Consider the following 18835-nt stretch of genomic DNA (forward strand, 5'->3'; position numbering starts at 1 on the left):
ACGAAGTGTCCAAAAGACAATATATAGAATTATACTTTTTTTTATTTTCCAGATAAAAATAAATACTATGCTTGAATACTTTGTAACAATTCTTTACTAGCATTAGTGAATATACAAAGAGATCTAGTGTCTGTTGCTGTTTTGAGGTGATTTCAAAGTCTGGGTTTTTTAGTAGCTTTTATATAGACCTAATTATCTGTTTTGTAATTAATAGATTTGCAATTGAGGAACTTGAAACTATAACAAGAAAGGTCCTTTTCAGAAAGATCAAGGAAAAGTGTTTTGACATTGCATTTCCACTAGATTTTTTACTTGGGAGGTCCGAAACCAAGACAGTCTAGAACCGTGGGAGTTCAGAAAAGTCTTAATGCAGAGGATGCCCACAATCATGACAATAATTAGCTCTTTCATGGGGTTTGTTATTTGGGAGAGAGAATGGTTTTGTGTAATTCCCTTTCTACTAGCTCCACTGAAGCAATTTTTAAAAGCTCCAGATATATTCATTTACCAAAGGAAGCCAAAATAAAAAAGGATAAATATCACCAGAATGTAATAATGTAAGATCAAAGAAAAAAAATACACAGGGCGAAATCCTGAAGTTATTATTCATCCTTCCATTCAGGTGAGTCACAAAACCAAATATTCAGTAGAATTTGCAGATGAGGGTTTTTTTTTTTTTTTAATGTGCAATTTTATGAAAACACTACTATCTCAACCTACCTATTTGCTTCCTCTGAGAGGAAGGATTGCCAAAAATGCTTAGCATAGTTTCACTTTGCTTCAGCTGAAATTAGTACAGGAGCAAAGGCAGGTCAACAACGAACAACTCTGAAAAACTCCTTGCCATTAACTTCAATAGATCTATTCACATCCTAGATTTGGGAATGCGATACCAGAGTTTGTTGAGTGAAGGTCCAGGAGCAGACAGTAAAATTAGTATGCAATTCAATTCTGTAACTAAAAGAGCACCAAAAAGGCATTGGAGATTTTTCATATTTTGAAAATGTTTGGTTTAGATTATAACAGAAGAAAGTAAAATATGAAGACTAGAACTCTCAGTGAGAGAAATGTATAAACTTATAAGATAGATCAGCATAATACATTTTTACTTGCACATTATACTGATTGTGAATCAATTCATCAAATCATAGAAGAAAGTTTTAGTTTTGTTATTTTAACGATTGCACATACAAAACCTATTTTCACCACTCCATAAAGAAAAACCGGTCACAAGATCACTTAGGAAAGAAACCGGGGGAGAAGTTTCCCAGCTACATTCCCACAAATGCCTACACAAACATTTCTTCCTGGAACAAGGATGAAACACACTGGAGACCAGCCTGCTTTTCTACAATTACATATTTGTGCTACATGAATTACCTAAGGAACAGTATAGAGAATTGCAGAAAATCATGAATTTTGCTGAAAAAACAGAGCTTCAGAGACCTCAAATTAATCATTAACTTGGATTTATTTTAGGCAACAGTTTCAGTGGGGGAAAAAATTAAATATAGGTATAACATTTTTACTATCAAAATTTTCTGAATGAGTGCAATTTCAAATAAAAACACATTCTTACATGTTTTGCTTCAAAGAGTCATTTTTGTTTAAAATAGGAAAGAAATTTAAAATACAGGTTAAAATGCGATCTTATACCTACAAAACAAAATGTGTCAGTTTGGATCAAAGGAAGAATTTCAAGTAGAGGTTTTTAAATACAACTTGTTATTTTTGATGTTTCTCTGAAAAAAAACATTCACACTCTCTAACCCCAGGTTTGAAAGTATTGCCCAGGCCGATCAGTCAGTGTGCAGCTAGACCAGTGCAGGACACGTCAAGGTACATGTCGTGGGAAAAACTGATCCCTGTCAGGGTCCCTAGCACTGTTAAAACAGCCTTGCCTTGGAGCTCTGGGGGTAAATGGTATTTTCTTAAATAGGGAGCTCTTTTCTACTTCTAATTTGCCCTTGACCCTGAATCCAATCTGCAATGCCACCTCAGCCTTCGAACTGCAACATGCACATGGTCCATTCTCACCAAACTCGGTTGTGTATTTCTGCCTTCTGTAAAAATAGGACAGGAAAATCTCAGGAGAAGCATTAAGAGAGAGAAAAGGAAAGGCAATGAAATGCATCAGCCTACAGACAGCAAAATGATGATCTGCTGGCTAAGGGGAAGCCTTCCTCAGCCCTCTGGGACTGTTAGCAACACCTACCAGCCACAGTCATATATTCCACCAAAGACAACACACTACCATCTTTCTCAGCCACCAAGAATTTCTGAACCAGAGTATGAACTATCCTTTTGGCTGTGGCCGCCAGGCCCAGAGTCTGAACTCCTCATTCTTTGGAGGCTTTTCCTTGAAAAAGCCTTGCATCATCATGATACAGAAAGGTAAGGATCTTCAGATTCATTGTCCTGATACAAAAAGTCTTTAATTGGTGGTAGTAAAAGGAATTATATTTTTATATATATGCATTTTTTTTTCTCTCAGAGGGTCTGAAACTTTTTGGCAGATCGAAAAGGCAGGAGAATTTATAAGCACGTGGCATGCTGCAAGCTCAAACTGAATATTTTCACAGCCAATTTACAAGTTCATCTACCCTCCAAAATGAGTTGCACAAATTTATCCAGAAATAATTCAAACAATTAAGAAACACAAAGCCTCCTTTTTGTAATAGACAACTAGCTTTTCACAGCTGCAATTACAATAGAATCATTCTTTTGATCGTCTTTGTTATCAGGAAACCCATTTCTATGCCCTATCCTTGGCTGCAGAAAGAAATCATACCAGGAAGAAAAAATATTTCTTCCACTAATGTAGATTCTGATCACTGATTTTTTTCCACCGTGTTAGTCTTGGAAATAGCACAAGGATGATTAACATTGTTCCAGTTTTATTATCACCTATCAGCAATACAGGACTAAAATTGTGTCTAAAAAAGAGAAATACTAAAAGGGAAAAAACTAGTCAAGACTTTCTTTCTCTCCCTAATGAAAGTACTAACATCATAGGGTTGTTCTCACTTGGGACATCAGGGAAGCACCAGATTTGCATTGCTTCTTACTTGCATCAGCCCACGGTAGCTACGTTTAAGGATGAAATACAGTAGCTGTCTAAAATCAGGGCTACCACAACCAGAGTTTCTTCTGTTTCCATTGCTATTCACCTGATCAAGCAACAAGGTGATTTGAGAAGTCATATGGTCAAAAAAAGACATTTTTAACATGGATTTAGTTTTTGACCAAGTACTTCTCTGAACTTGATTGCCATCATCACATGACAAGAATAATGCCCCAGATGTAAAGGACAGAAATGGAAGATGCAGCATGAGTACACAAGGCGTGTTTGAGATTAGATTAAGATGCCTTAGAGCATATCCTAAATGCAAAGCTTTGCACGTACTTTAAGCAAACATCCCTGTTGTTAAAAGCAGTCTCACTTTAGTCCTGGCCACTAAACCCTGTTTTGCACTATTCTTTCCCTTATGGCAATATCTGGGTTTGAATCACTATTTAGTAAACTTGATCCAGGCTAGTAATACCACTGGTCAGTTCTTTAGCTCCACATTATTGCCATGCAGAGATGTTCATGCTGACAGGAGGGGAGGGAAGTGGGCAGGAGAGTGAGACGGCTTCTTGGAGAACATGACAAGTTTGGAGAAACCATGAGCTGTCACTGACCAGGGTGGTCTCTTTCCCAGCCTCAGATGCTGTTTCAGTCCCTTGCATCAGATGTAACATCCATAATAATCCACAGCTGCAGGATGAGTCACTTGAGCAACTCAGTCTAATGGAAAAGTAGGGTTTTTTTGGTTTGGGTTTATACTTTTAGTGGTGGGCTAGATTTCTGTAACTGAATCTGACTCAAGGGAAATACATGGACATGCAGATGCAGCCAAAAGGCAGGAGTGGAAGAAGGGAGGTAGTGTCCTTTAACACAGTTCACATTTACACCACATAAGGTATAATGTAGTATCTGATACTAAAAAGGCAGAAAGTATCTATTGACTACTCCATACAATTGACTTCAGTGGATTTCAGGCTAACTAAACTCAGTTTGCTACTGAGCTTGTATAAATATGAAATTCTAGTTTTATTGAATACTGACATCATCTCCAAAATTTTTTATTTTCCCTTCTTTGGAATACAGCAGTCTGGTTACATCAAGGACTTACATTAGAGACTTCTCAGCAGCAGGTCTGGTTTAAATCATTACCACCTCTCACCCACTGTCAACTGTTTGTTCCTGCACTTCTCTCCTGCCAGTTACACTGACACAACTGTATAACCCTTCCCTAAGCCAGATCTGTGAAATGATCTAGGTTAAGGGAAACAAAAACTGTTTAAAAAAACCCCACCTAAATACTTGTTGCTTTCTACACATATCATTTCATTTCACAAATTCATTTCAATAAGCAATGCAATATGTAGATACATCAGCAGAAGTGTGGGAATAGAAACCCCCGCAAGAGTTACAGAAATGGCAAGAGGAAGCAGGCAAAGGGCATCTTTGATCCCATTTGCTTTTAGTTCCAACAGAATCATTCATTTATCCTGAAGGTAACTTGTATTACCAAAGCTGTGCAAACACAAAACACCTTTTTAAACACTTCTTAAATGAATGAGAGGTTGTACCGCTTCTTTTTTACTGACATAGTTAAGAAGTCCAGCTTCTGAGGTTAGATAATCCTATACGTTTGAACTCATGGGACTCTGACGGCAATGTTGAAGCTACAAGAACGTAAACACCATTATTTGTCTTTCAAGTCACTCTCCTCATCAGTTGCTGAGTCAAATCTACAAATATTAAATTAGTTGACATTACAAATTACAAGTCCCATTCACAATGCACAAAGCAGTCACGCTACCTTCCCCCACAACTCCCACCTCCTTACAAATCATGCATTCGTGCAGCCCAGCACAGACACAGGCTGGCAAACAATGGTGGCAGCAGCACTGTCTGACATTTCTGACAGATTAATTAACATCTTGAAATCAAACAGTACAACATGACTATAAGCATGAAAATTGGAATAATTTGGTTATTTAAAGGAAGAATATTTCAAATGTAATACCTACTTAAACTGATAGAATCGCCAGTTAAATTTCCCACTACAGTAGGGTAGCAAATGTCTTATGCCTACACAGTCTAGAAAAATTTTGGTCCACTGCAAGGGGGACAATAAACAGATAAATAAAGGAACAGGCTCACTCTAAGTTTCCAGTACAAGAACAGCATACCCAAAATACTTAATTTGAGTCAGTAGAATTACTATTATAAAAAAAGATGATGTACTAACAGTAGTGATTAATGGATCAGTTCCTCAGCACAGAGAAATTCAATAATGTTGTCTTCAAAAAAAATCAGCCTTAAACTTTTGGTTTCTCTAGTAACATAAGTCCTTCTTCTAAAGGTAGTAATCACTTCAGATAATAAAATACATACTTGCATTGCAACTTAATATCAGTTTTTCCTTTTTCTTTTCTTTTTTTTTTTTTTTGTTTAAATACAGTGGCAGAAATAGAGACAGGTGTGAACTTAAGATTCCTCTTTCTAAAGAGTTTGCAGCATAAAAACAAAGCAGAAGCAAGAGGAAGGACTGTCAAAAAGGAAAGCAATGTGGATGACCACTGAAGATTACAGGTCATATTCCACACTTTACTAGTATGTTTTTCTTTCATTTGGAATTTCCCCTTAAATCCATTTAAAGTTCTTTTTCTCCCTTTAATATCAATGGCAAAAATTAATATTCATCATAATACTTACAGTTTATTGAGTATTCTTATTAAGATGTTCATATGGTCCTTTTCCTAAATAGGCTCATTTTCAGCTTTTCAACATCTCTGATCTTCTTAAGGTAAGTACCTATATCATAAATTTACATGTACTAGTTGACCAGACTATTTTGGTGCCCTAAGACATAAGAGACAGTTTTATAAGACATGTGTCTCATGCACCTAAAATAATACAGCTGTACACAATTTAGGCTGCTAAAGGTCCTCTTTAACTATTTAAAATGTGTAAGTAATTCTAATAGTAAAAAAAATGAAAATATCATTAGTGAAAGAAAAAGCTGTATACTTAAAAATGTTGTCTGAATTTGGGAAGAAATCATATTTTTTTAACTAACCAGCAACTTGGAATTCAAGCAAAGATTCTCTCTTCAGTGAGAATAGCAATGGAACAAAACCATTCAATATTTGCCCAAAACTGCTTTCACCTTTTTCTATTCCAGAAGCAGCTTACAGGCAAGCTTTGTCCCTCAGAATGCCATGCAGCTCATGTATGGGCTTAAAAATTTTGTTGAACAATTTGAATTTCAAGTGTTAATAGTGTGGTTACTAGCTAAGTTCTATAGGCAAATTAAATCAATCACCTTATAAAAAGGTTTTTATTGGTGATTCTTATTCAGAGTTTGCCTCATTAGTACTCTCCTTGGGTCACTAGAACAAAACGATACATCTGTTTTAATTTTTACATGACTACGATCATTTTCTTTGTGGTTTTATTTTTTTTCCTTTTGACACTGTGTGGTAAAATAATAGACTTGGCTTTAAGCTATATTTGGATCATATGTCTTGCTTCACAGTGGACCTCACAGATCCTTGGCTATTCAGGGCTGCATCAGCTCTAATTTCAAGATATCCCTTCAGGCATCCTGAATACAAGACATCAACCATTTCCACTACCAGAACAGTCCACCAATCAGGCAGCCTGAAAACCATTCTTGGTGGAGAACAGTATATCCATTTTATATATTTTTAGGCACTAAAATACTTCAAGTGTGTACTTAGTTCACTTTTGGTATTTTTTTTTTCTTCTCCTATGTGCCCCTTAGAGAAGTGTCTTGGAAAGCTTTTAAAAAACTTTAATCACATTTTGTTTGCTGGGGAGAAACTAAAAAAGCTTCTTAAATAAACTTAGTCCTCACAATTTAGGTGAATTTCACAGCCTAAGGATTCATTAAAGCAAAGATGGCTAAAAGGGATCAGTTCTGAATTGTTCTGAAGATTTATGAACATGTGGGCTTACTGGACACTGAGAACCTTGTGACACATACATTACGGATAACACTTAACTGTAAAATTCAGGTCTGAAATGAAATTTCCCTAACACTTCTAGCTACATGGATACACACTTCTAATTCAGCCTATTACAGGAAGCAGAGAAAAGTTGTAAGCTTCCATAGTAAATGCCAAAGTTCATTAATCTTCAGATTTAGACTCTGCTCATTGAGGTATGCAGGTCTGATTCTACATCACCCTGGTTACTGTGCTGGACAAACTTAGTGCAGCGTGTCCCCAGGGCAGCATCCTTCATCCAGTTTGCACTGTGCAACTGATGATAGAAGCCTCTAGGGGAAAAAAAAGAGAAAAAACCCCAGCCTCAGCACCCACCCACCCACATTTACATAAAATGACTTTGAGCCAAGTCCTTTGTGGTTGTAATTGTCTGTGGCTACTCAACAAATCACATCCATGAAAAGTTCTTGGGCATACCAGATCCTCCAGACGACAGAAGCTTTGTTCCTCAGATTTTTGTTCTTTTCCTATTTACATACAAGTATTAATAACTGCCTGCAAATCAAAGTGGGCTCCTCAGTTTTATAATTTATCACTGCTATTCAATACCCATATTTAGGTGAGGCCTAAAGGTCTCATTTAGGATCCATTTTCAGTGCACTATCAAAGCGCAGGGTATGTAGCTTGAAGACCTGAATGCATAACATTTGCCAGAACTGTGAAAAGAAAAATACACAGAAGTGTTGTAGTGTGTTTGGCTGGAACAGCATTAGTTTTCTTCATAGTGTGGTGCTTTGTTTTGGATTTACAACCAAAACAGTGTTGTTAACACACTGATGTTCTAGTTACAGCTGAGCAGTGCTTGCACACCATCAAAGCCCTCCCGCTTCTCACCCCACCCCACCAGTAGTAGTGGGGTGTGTGGAGGCTGGGGGTACACAAGAAGCTGGAAGTTGACACAGCTGGGACAGCTGAACACAACTGACCTAAGGGACATCCCACACCATATGACATCATGCTCAACAATAAAAGCCACAGGGAAGAAAAAGGTAGGCAGGACATTTGGAGTTACAGCATTTGTCTTCCCAAGTAAAAGCTACCCATGATGGAGCCCTGCTTTCCTGGAAATGGCTGAACACCTGCTTGCCCATGGGAAGTAGTGAATGAATTCCTTATTTTGCTTTGCTTGTGCACAGAGCTTTTTCTTTCCCTATTAAAGTGTCTTTTTTCTCAACCTATGAGTTTTCACACTTTCACCCTTCCGATTCACACCCCCATGCTGCTGTTTGCAGTGGTGTTGAGCAAGCAGCTGGGTGAGGTTTGGCTCCCTGCTGGGGTTAACCCACAACGAGTGCATTTTCTGTTGTCATTAGAATCCATTGGATGATATAATGACATGTGAATTTCATTCTTTTCAAGTGTTACCAGCACATTTTACCATTCTCCTACACACAAAATACATAATACCTAAATGTTTCCTTTTTGTTTGAAACAACCTTTCACTTCCTCCTTTAACCCAGTGTATAACCTTCAACATACATAAAAATATATACTTTTCTATAAAAAAGGTAAAAAATCTGGGCATTACCATATGAGCTAATAAAATTTCATCATGTATAGTTTTATAGTACTAACAATATATGCTTCATTAAATCTTAATTTTTAAAAGAGGGAAATTAAAACTATGGTTTTTTCACTTGCCCATAGGAAACAGCAAATTAGAGCAACAGACATAAGGAAGTTATTATAAAATGTGGACTTCTGATTAAATCTAAAATACAAACCCAAGACAATCTAAAACTATCATATAGAAGTTTGCAGAGAAGTTCCTTTCTCTACTAGTTTAGAATAGATTAAAATGATAAAGTTCTGGCTAGCAGAATGCCAAACAAGCAAGACACTATGACCCCAAAGTGATGGATTCTCATTCAAGCCCTGCAGTGACCATGGTGCAACTTTTATCTATTGTTTTTCCTCTTACTAGTTCCTACAGGCTGCCTAGGACAGTGTAACATTCTAAAGCACATTTCAGGTTTCCCTTCAGTCAATCCAACCTATGTGGATTTTGTTAAGATTCCACCCCTTTCTGCTTTTTTCTGCTTGCTTGGCATAACTGTCACTTCTGCATCCTGTATTAAACTGATGACTATAAAAAGAGGCTCTGACTAGGCAGGAGTAAAGAAGTATAATTAAGTATTTTTATACTGAGCCTGGCTTTTCTATTTTTCCTCCTGTACCTTGTTTTTATTTTGTCCATGGCCATCACCTCGCTTGCAAGTTTTACAGACCACAGACTTAACTCCTCCCTTAGAGATAGCTAGTCTATTTTCTCTCACTTGGGAAATAAATCTGCTTCCACAATATTTATTTCCCATATTACTGCTCTTCATCTTCTTTAAAAGAGAAGAAAGAAGATTAATTAAGCCCAGTGGTGCCAGTACAATTTGAGTTTCACTTGATATAGATACACCAGAGCAAGCTATTTGCACATACATGACAAATGAAATAACTACACGGGGAAAAAAGATTGCAGCAGGCTGAACAGAAGTTATACAAGCCCCAAGAAGAGTCTTCACTATTTTTAAGATACCGGTTAAATTAGAACATGACACAAAGTCATTGATGATAGGGAAGTTTTCATCTATTGATGTTATAACCATATCAGGATTTAATTTAGCCTTCAATATAGCTTCCTCATCAGAGATTTGTGATTCTTAATAAGAAAATATCTGCCAATAGTACTTATACAAATATAGCAATACGCTTCCCATGTCAACACTTATTTTGGTTTTACAACACCTTATTTTTTCTTAGACTCCAATTTTCAAATTGCTCCAAAATTACCAAATAATTCCAAAAATAATGTTTAAAGTATAGCAGAAATCAGTGCTCTTTTTCAATAGAAACTAGTTTAGTTATATTGTTAGTACAGAGTTATAATTGCTTTGCAATGCATTTTGTACATATGGAAAAAGTTCTGACAATGCCATCTACCAAACTATTTAGTACAATCGGATTCAAATGAGATTCTCCTACTATAGAGTACTAGTCTTTCTTGCATCTGTATAAGGAAGTTTTGAGATATTCAAAAGATTAATGCAATCTGTGTGACTATGTTAAACAGTTATGAAATCTTTATTTCATTACTGTAGTCAAAGACACTGAAGAAAACAGGAGCTGAAAACATAGTAATAATAATAATAAACGGTATCAATAAAGAAGTGAGACAGTGGTGAGGTAGTAGCCCTGAGTATTTCTAGCAATATACATTCATTAAATTCAAATCATACTTCTGGTTTTAAGTTGTCAATGGACAGACTTCTTAAAAAAATGGCACATTGTTCAGAAAAAGGTAGTTTGTGTGCACACATTACAAAACTGGCAGAATACATATGATTTGTTCACATCACGTGTCGTGGTTTAACCCCAGCTGGTAACCAAGCACCACGCAGATGATCCCCCACTCCCCCTCACCCAGAGGGATGGGGAGGAGAATCAGAAAGGAATGTAAAACTCCAGGGTTGAGATAAGAACAATTTAATAAGTAAAGCAAAAGCCGTGCCCACAAGCAAAGCAAAACAAGGAATTCATTCACTGCTTCCCTTCAGCGGACAGGTGTTCAGCCATCCCCAGGAAAGCCAGGCTCCATCATGCATAACAGTTACTTGGGAAGACAAACACCATAATGCTGCATGTTCACCAGTTCCTTCTTGCCCCCCCAGCTTATATATTCAGCGTGACGTCCCATGGCATGGAATATCTCTTTGGCTAGTTTAGGTCACCTGTCCCAGCTGTGTCCCTTCCCAGTGCCCCATGCCCCTCCAGCCCTCTCGCTGGCAGGGCCCAAGAAACTGAAAAGTCCTTGACTTGGTATAAACATCATCCAGCAACAACCAAACCCATCCACGTGCTGTCAGCATTGTTCTCACACCAAATCCAAAACACAGCACTGTACTATCTACTAAGAAGAAAATTAACTCTATCCCAGCTGAAACCAGGACATCAAGGAAAACATGAAGTAATACAGAGTTGCATTTAATTCTTAGAAGAATGGTTTTGTCTATATCACATGGTAGTGCTGCTGCTCCACAACTGATTGGCACGAATTTTTTGAAAAGGGTGGCTGGATGAAAAACAGCATTTTAATTTGGAGAGTCTGGATGGGAGCAATTCAGACGGACAAATAGCAAACCTTGCCAATTTAATTAGAATCATAGAAGAAACACAAAATGGCTTAGGTTGGAAGGGACCTTTAAAGGTAATGTAGTCCAACCCCCCTGCAATGAGCAGGGACATCCTCAGCTAGATCAGGTTTCTCAGAGCCCTGTCCAATGTAATCTTGAACACTTCCAGGGATGGGGCATCTACCACCTCTCCAGGAAACGTGTTCTAATGTTTCACCACTCTCGAAAAAACAATCTTCCTTATATCTAGTCTGAATCAACCCTTTTTTAGTTTAAAATCATTACTCCTTTTCCTATCACAACAGGCACTACTAAAAAGTATGTTCCAGTCTTTCCTACCAGCCCCCTTCAAGTACTGAAACCCCACAATAAGGCGTTCCCAGGAGCCTTCTCTTCTCCAGACTGAACAACCCAACTCTCTCAGCCTTTCCTCACAGGAGAGATGTTCAGCCTTCTGACCTGTGGCCCTCCTCTGGACCCAATCTGACAAGTCAATGCCTTTACTGTACTGGGGACCCCAGAGCTGGAGGCAGCATACCAGGTAGGTCTCATAAGAGCAGAGTAGAGGAGGAGAATCACCTCCCTTGACCTGCTGGCCCCACTTCCTTTGATGCAGCCCAGGATATGGTTGGCTTTCCAGGCTACAAGCACACATTGTCAGCTCATGCCCAATTTTTCATCTACAAAAATTATACTGAATTAGACTTTGGGTTTCCTTCACCTTGCCCATGTACAAGGATAGCAGATTTCAAAAATGGCCTTGCATTTCTTCCTGTCTGACTGTAGTCAGGTTTGTGGAGCAAGGTTTGCACTTCCCTTTCCAAAACACCTCAGGTTAAGTATGACAGTCAGTCACAGTGTGCCTTGGCAGGCGTGAGGTTAGCACCAACTGCACATGGTTGAAACTAGGGTCACACAGATAGCCAAGAGACATTCCTCAGGATACGGTTATTCTAGCTGTCAAAACAGTGTGCTGGCAACTCCTACAAAGGTGTATTGCACCTCCTTTCTTCTCACAGCAGTTTGCTCCAAGTGTCATCAACACTTAACTATAAATCTGACAAAACTGGAAGACATGTGGCTACCAATAGCAGGAAAAAATCAGAGCAGAAAGAATAACAAGGAGGAAGCCAGAGAATCAATAGTAGCCTCTACACAGTAACCATGCATGCCATTCATAAAATAAACACACACAACAAACTGCCTGGCAATGATCTTACCTCTGTATTGCAATTGTTTCATCTCCTTTTCATTAGAAAGTAAAATACTTGATATGTGAAAGATGGGAAAGGTGAGAGAGTGGGTAAACAGGGATAAGTCAGTGAGCGCAAGAATCGACATTTGGAAGCTGTCACTAATAGGCAAACAAAAAAAGCTGCTAGCAGCAGTGACAGTCTGGGTGTTAGAAATATTTGTTTCTCACTTGTAACGGGCTCTTTCTTGAAATTTAATTACACAATTAAAGTCATGACTGTTTTCTGTACATGTAAGATCCACAGTCTGCTGAGTAGAGCAGCTCTATTTTGTAGCATTATACTCTACAAACTGGGGTAGAAATTTTTTTCAAGCTAAGCCAAATGGACTGTTTATATTTGACTGGGGCCCATAATAAACAGTAAATAAAGAGCTCCTTTTAGATACATCACAGCATAAACGGTGTTTAGTGTAAAAATGTACTCCCTGATGCACCTACACATGGCTGTGGAAATGGGTAGCAAATGTGTTAGGTTTGCATAACATCATCACATTAACACTTCTGCTAAGAGAAGATTCACTTGGGAGAAGAGCAAGCTTTGACACTTGTCTATGACGTGGGGATAATTCTCTAAATGCTGTCAGAAAGAATAAACATTTAATTTATGGCCCTCTAACTGTGTGTCCTTCCAGTACCGGGAGTTTGCCTACATGACTGCAGCAAGTGTGTTGCTGCGTACGTGAGGATTAGAGCAGTAATGATATGATTAGAGATCTGCAACTTAGTTTATAGATGTAAAGATTTTGCCACCTATCATGTAATGTCATCATAGCTTACACCAAGAAGAAGCTTCAGCTGCACTTAAAAAAAAAAAAATGACAGGGATCACAGTTGGAAAATGGTTCAAAAGGCTACACATGCAGGGAGAATGGGAACCAAAAGGAAGAAGACATAGAAGTTTCTAAGTACTGCTTACAAAAGTGAGAGTGGTTTCACTTAAATTTCTATACAGATTCACATTTAAATTTAGAATGGCTTATTTCCATTCACCTTGCACGTACATGCAAGTCCACTTAAACCAACCCAAGACAACTATCTAAACAGCCTTCCACTCTCTAGTAACCATTATTTTTAAACAAGTCTCAAGACAAAGCTTCTAACAGCACATTTACTGTGAAAGCACATATTCCTCTGAAAGTTTAATTTAACTTTCCAACATTTGGGAAACACCATTATAGACCAGGAGATCTTTTGACCGCTTCTATTTCATTTTGATTGAACAGGTAGCAATTTAGATTCTCATTTAAAGGAAGAAATTTCTACAGCTTTACACAGGCCCCCACACTGCCAAACCATGATTTTCCAGCTAACACAGAAAAATCAAGTTTTAAAACCAGTGAAAAAACCTTTAGCTGAATGAAACCTTATTTTGTTGACATACCACTCAGCTAGTGTCCATAAGTTACAGTGATGAACATCAAACAGCTGTTAATGTCCTACTCTGGGTAATGCTGCTTTGTAAAGATGCCCTGCTCATGAGATTGTTTTACTTGTTCCTTTGAAATTGGTTTATGATAAAATGGCTCAAAATTTTCAAAACCTGGCACAATAAAAGCAACCTATGAAAAAGCCATAAAGCCAGTTTCCAAAATCCATTCTTTCTGGGCTTTCAGGTACATTAAATATGCTATATCTTTAATTCTCAGCAAAATCTGCAGGTTTTAATTGAATTGCAGTGTCTTTTGGGGAATTCTTTTTTTGTTTTGGTTTTTTTTTTAATGCAGAGGGGGAGAAAACCAACAAGGAAAACATTTGGTTTTATTTACACTGAAAGAATGTTGAAACTTTTTCCATATAATGTGGAAGCCTCTCTTCAATTCTTCCAAAGTACATGACAGGTCGTCTCCATCCTTACTTCATTGTCCAATAAACTACACTCCCTTTCCCAGTCTGAGAAACTATTAAAGAATTGTCTTTATTCTATCCTTAAGTCTCAGGAGTGCAAAACTTTGAATTTGGTTTGATTAAGTAGACCGGGGTTTTTTTCGCAATGTTTCAGCATTGTCATTAGTATTATTTATATCCCTCAGAGAAAATTAAAAGAAAAGGGAATAGTTGACAACTTCCCCCACACCCTTCATCTAACAGGACTATCCATCAAGAAATACAGAAGTCATTAGTATGTACGTACATCTTTCTTTATTCCTCATACCCTGGAGTTAATATATGTGTATAAACTTATTAGCTTATTCAACTTCAGTTCACTTGTAAGCCACACTACTCAGGATATACAACAATGATTTTATGGGTCAATCAGAATATATTTCAAAAAAGCTTACAATGCATCAGCAAGAATGAAAGCTTCTTCTTCAAAATATATGTATACATATTTCTTCTGTTTGAATCTTGGACAAAATCATCACTGCTGACATGTATTTTCTCTTGTAAGAAAATAAGTAACAGTGCAGTAAATTATTGAATGGCTTTCTGAAAGGGAAAAGATTGACTGCCTATAACTGCTACAAAGTCCTGTCACTGTAAACACTGCACTAGATTATATTTTGAATAATAAATTTCCATAAAAAGTTCATTTTTTCCTGTAGCCATCTCCCTCCAAGACATTTGTGTTAGCTCAAGGATATTGACTGGGATAATTACTGCTAAATGTATAACGCATCCTGAATGCTGTTCAAGATTAAAAATTGAAAACAGTTGTGATGCTGTATTCTCTGTATCTGCGAATATATCTTAGCACATTAAAAGTACCAAGGTAATACCAGGTTTTAAAATTTTACTTGCAGGAGGCAGAAGATGTAATTTTGAAACAAATTCTCTACCCTTACATTCATATTTCAGGGTCTTCACATTGCAGTGTTTGGCTCTGTGAAGCTGTGAAAAACTTCTGAAAAAAAAATCATGGAAAAACCAAGCCAGGATTTTTCTTTTTCAAGCTACAAGGCATGAGCTTGACTGTGACCTTAGATACAGTGCATAGATGAATATGTTCTCTCCTACATTTGGACTACTTAAACATCCTTAGATGTACCCTTATGTGATAGGTCTTAAAGATACACCCTTGTCATGGGAAACATTACTGAATCTGACAGAACTCAAAAAGATCTGGAAAAAGAATCTTTACACGTTATTATTTATTTTTTTTTAAACTTGGAATCAACCAAAACTACCATAGGCCAAATGCCTACTCCTCAACATTCAAAGCTTCTTTCTTACTTCAGGCAGGAGAGCAAGCCATTGAGCCATTCCCCCAGGATGCACTGCTGTTTGTGGCTCACCGTGGAAGTTGAAATGATAGAAAGTCCCAGCTCTATCTTCAGTGCAAAATTCCAGCTCTATCTTCTTTGCATGCTTCAGACTAATGAATCTTTTGCCACAACCAAAGACAGCATATTTGTCTGAGAACCTGTATCACCCAACCCAAAGAAACAAGGCTAAGTATTGCTAGCAATGAGAATGCTCCACATCATGAAGAGCCATAAGAAGTTAGCAGTGATAACTGTGCCACAGCTCCATGCCAAATGCTGCAGACTGCCAGCCCATTCCCTACCCTACATACAAATGACTGGAGTCCGCCTTCCAAGTCTTCATTCAGTAGAGTCAAAACACACTTGTCAGCTGTGCTGATGTCACACTATTAGTGAGGCACCAAGGACATTAACCTAGGATTAGCTAGAAAGGCTAGATGGAAGGAGGGCATAAGGGAGAGAAAACTCACAAGCATGTTAACAACTTTCAAGACACTGGACCACCTTTGATGGCCCAAGTTGAACTGAACAGAAGTGGGTTAAATAACTTCATTTTCTCTGGCTAAAAGATTTAAACACTATGAAACAGCAGCTCCAATGAGGCAGGATCAAGAGTACTTCATCCCAAAATACCATGTGAACTACAAGATGAAAGAGAGATAGCAAAATTATTTCAGATCTTCCTCTTCCCAGATGGATGCTTTAACCAGAATACTACATAAAAGAGATGATATCTGCTCTTTTCATCTTTGGTGGTCTCTTGAAAGAAAGAACTTACGGATGTGTGTTTATTTAAGACAAGTCTTACAGTTCACATCCTTGAAGCCTTTCCTGGTACTAAATGCCTGAATACCTACTATGATAACTCTTAGAAAGTGTAGCACAATGGCACTTGCATCTCTTCAGGACTTCTGGTGAGCTATTTGCTTGGCATATTAAGAGTGGTTTTTCATTCTAACATTTAATTTAGGTTTCTAAATTCCTGTTGGCAACATTTTCTGCCTCCATCTAAGCACCCTGGTGTTTTTTTGTTCCACTTGCTCAGGCTGCTGTAGACTGTTATGACATCCCCCACCAGGTTAACTGGGTGATCTAGTTGACTGGTTTTCCATTAATCTTGTCCTGTCCTATAACAGAGTTTTCCTCAACATGAGAGCCAAACCAGAACTTTAACAAGGCTGTTGTAGTTAACTAACTGCACTATGTATGAAAAAACACCCATATCCTATTAGCTACAGACATTCAGACCATCTTGCTTTCTTCCTATCTCTTTGACCCTTTGAGATACTTTTTGGTGTATTTAGAATGGAGGTTTCAGAGAATGCTCCTCTTAGGATTCCAGGCTTGACCTACATCTGTGGAAGCCAACAGCTTTCTCATGTGTCATCCAAAGATTTATTAAGTGAGATATTGTACGGTCACACTTATATTGCAGTGATTCTACATGCTGCACATGTGTGTTTTAGGAATCAAAGTCAGAATAGGTTAGCACTTTCAAAAGATGTTCATATGATCAGACAGGAATTTTAAAGGGGGAGGAAATGTTTGGGGCAGGAAATCTACTGGAAGTGCTTCCATAAAACATACAAGAGAAATGCCCAATATAAGTGGTAGCAAATTATCCTAGGCTGGGTAGGGCTTGCACAAATTAAGATCTTGCATTCTAACTTCAATAGTCCCAAAAGAAAACAAATGCAGATCACCTCAAAGCCTGAATTTAGTAGCAGGAGAATCTAAATATGCAAAGCTCAAGACTGCTTTGTTCAGTGCTGTTGCTGCAGGGCTCTTGTCTATAATCTAGCAATTACAATATTTGCCTAGTGCTATGAACAATTCCCTATACAGCAGTCTGCAGCTGAGCCTGATGCAAACAAGCTTGTCACTAAACCTAATTTTTTCTTCATACACACACATGCAATAATCCTACTGATACCTGTAAAGCAAATTATTTCCAAAGGATAAAAGGAGATCTTTTGCCACAAGTTTGGATCCCAGTCCCTGTCAGCATTAACAATGGAAGGGTAAGGTACAGACAGAAAAAAGGAAAACATGCTCATAATCCTGTATAAAAAATAAAATAAAACCAGAGAAAGCTAATACAGTGAGGGGGAAAATTACAGTACTTAGTTCAAATGTGTCAACACAGCTTTTACATATCTCATAGCTTTATAAGAAAATCACATGTAAAACCAGCAAGATTTGTAGCTCTCCTTGGAAGGCCATAAGTCTGTAAACCAAGAAATAATTTGTCCAATGGCCTAAAGATGTGGGGTTTGGGTTTTTTTCCACCCAAAGCATAGCCATATAATACCAATAATCTTCATTTCACATCTGTTTTTATAGAGGATTACTTATGTAAGAGAACATGAGAGGATGTAAATTACCAAAAACTGTGCAGAGATAGAAGAAATTCATCATTATTTCAAGCTACCAAAAGCAAATGTTTCCATGAAATGTATTTTTTTTTTAATTCAAGTTTAACTTTTAAGACAGAATAATCAGTATGTGGGGACAGTGATTCACCAAAGCAGTTTTTTATACAACAGTCTTAAGACTAATTTAAACACAAAATTAAAAGGAGGCATTCATTTGATGTTATAGCCCATATTTACTAAACAAAAGTGAAAATTTTTGCAAAACTTGCCATTTCTAGAGTTATCTTACAGAAGGTAATTAGATATTTGCCTGTGGTTTAGTTACTCAGTGCTGGTGAGGCCACATCTCAAATATTGTGTTCAGTTTTGGGGCTCTCACCTCAAGAAAGACATTGAGGTGCTGGAGCGTGTCCAGAGAAGGGCAATGGAGCTGGTGAAAGGTCTAGAGAACAGGTCTTGTGAGGAGCGGCTGAGGGAACTGGGGTTGCTTAGCCTGGAGAAAAGAAGGCTCAGGGTTGGATCTTATTGCTCTCTGCAACTACCTCAAGGGGGTTGTAGGCAGGTGGGGGTAGGTATTTTGTCCCAGATAACAGAGCAATAGGACAAGAGGAAACAGCCTCAGATTGTTTCAGGAGAGGTTTATATTGGATATTAGGAAAAAATTTTTTACTGAAAGGGTGGTCAAGCATTGGAACAGGCTGTTCAGGGACATGGTGGAATCACCATCCCTGGGGGTGTTTAAAAAACACTTAGATGTGCTGCTTAGCGATATGGTTTAGTGGTGGACTTGGC

The sequence above is a fragment of the Falco rusticolus genome, chromosome 3 (assembly GCF_015220075.1).
Source record: "Falco rusticolus isolate bFalRus1 chromosome 3, bFalRus1.pri, whole genome shotgun sequence".
NCBI lineage: Eukaryota > Metazoa > Chordata > Aves > Falconiformes > Falconidae > Falco > Falco rusticolus.